The sequence below is a fragment of the Crocodylus porosus genome, unplaced genomic scaffold (genome assembly GCF_001723895.1).
Source record: "Crocodylus porosus isolate Cpor-Errol unplaced genomic scaffold, CroPor_comp1, whole genome shotgun sequence".
In the NCBI taxonomy this organism is placed as follows: domain Eukaryota; kingdom Metazoa; phylum Chordata; order Crocodylia; family Crocodylidae; genus Crocodylus; species Crocodylus porosus.
In genome coordinates, this window is record NW_017728918.1 from 1,577,142 (window position 1) to 1,578,551 (window position 1,410).

A 1,410-nucleotide genomic window follows, 5' to 3' on the forward strand; every position below is an offset into this window, starting at 1 on the left:
CCAGTCTTTTCTCCCGCCCAGGCGGGGGGTCGGGCTTGAAGATCTACAAGGTCCCTTCGACCCGACTTCTATGATTCTGTGAACGTGTTTGCATAAATGTGCACGTAGGGCATCAGCCACTGAGGTGGCCTGTTATAATAGATTTACCCATGGGCAACACTAGTTATTGCCAAGTCCCAGCCTTTCACAGTCTGCCTTGGTCTGAGCACCTTTCTTCCTTCCTCCTGTCACCTGACCAGGAGACTGGACCTCGCCTCCTCCAACGAGAATAGAGGCCCTTGGGTCCTGGTGAGGTCCTGGGTGGGACCAAGCCGGGGCAGTCTTAATTAGGAGAAATCAATTTTAATGGTCTGTCTGTCCTTAGTCCTCTGGGATCCAGTTCTGCCCCCCCCCCATGGGGAGTTTCAAGTTTCATTTATAACCCAGCATTTTGACAAATTTCCTCCAGTCTTTCTTAGTAGCCAGGGAGTAAATCAGCTGTGTTGTCTTGCTTCCTCTATAGCTCCTGAAGCCCTGCTTTTCTAAGTGGCAGTGATGTACAATCAGCCCTGCCAAGAAACCCACTGATCCTTTCCACATGCCCCCTTCTCTGGCCCTGTGCATTGGAGGCACTGCAGAGATTTAGGAGGATGCTCTCTTAAAGGAGCCCCTGATTTTCATTCTCTGTCTCTGCAGAGCATAACTGCAGCCCCAGAGAGAGGAGCAGCCAGCGGTGGGATGTGGGTGAGCTGGCTTTTCAGTCCCTGAAAGGCCCAGCTAAGCGAACTTTCCTTGGAGGAAGCAGCAGCAAACAGAAGGCAGATCAATATGATTGGGCTGTTCAATAAAATGTTCTGTGTAAAGCATTCGGGCACTATAGTGACAAGTACTATAGGAATGCCACCCCTGGGGTAAGGGTCACTTGTCATTTTGGGTAGTTACATCTAAGTTCCCATAGCTTGTCTTGGCTAATCAGGTTTTCAGGGGTGCATCTTAATTCAAATTCAGCTCCACCTGGCTTCCTGATGTGGGTGAAAAATGAATCTGCCTCTGGATTGCTTAAAGACGATAGATGCAAGTCTTCTCAGTCTGTAACTAGAAACACCTATTTAGCTGCCTTGAGCTTGCGGGGAGGAAGCCGTCATTCAGTCCTTTTTTAGCATGTGAAGAATCTTTTGATGTGCAATAATTGGCCTGTCTGCTGCAGCATCCTTTTCAGCTCCTGTGCACTCCAGTAATTGCTGCATTATAAAATATTTGAAGCATTTTGTACAAATTCTGGGCCATAAATTATGTAGTAGGGGAAATGGAAATGTGCTATAGCTTGCATTTCCAGGAAGCAAGAGACTGCACCAAAAAATGATGCACTGTAAGCTGCTGTTCCAGTGGCGTGGATGTTTTGCAGAGTCATGCTGGATTTTTTTTTTTTTT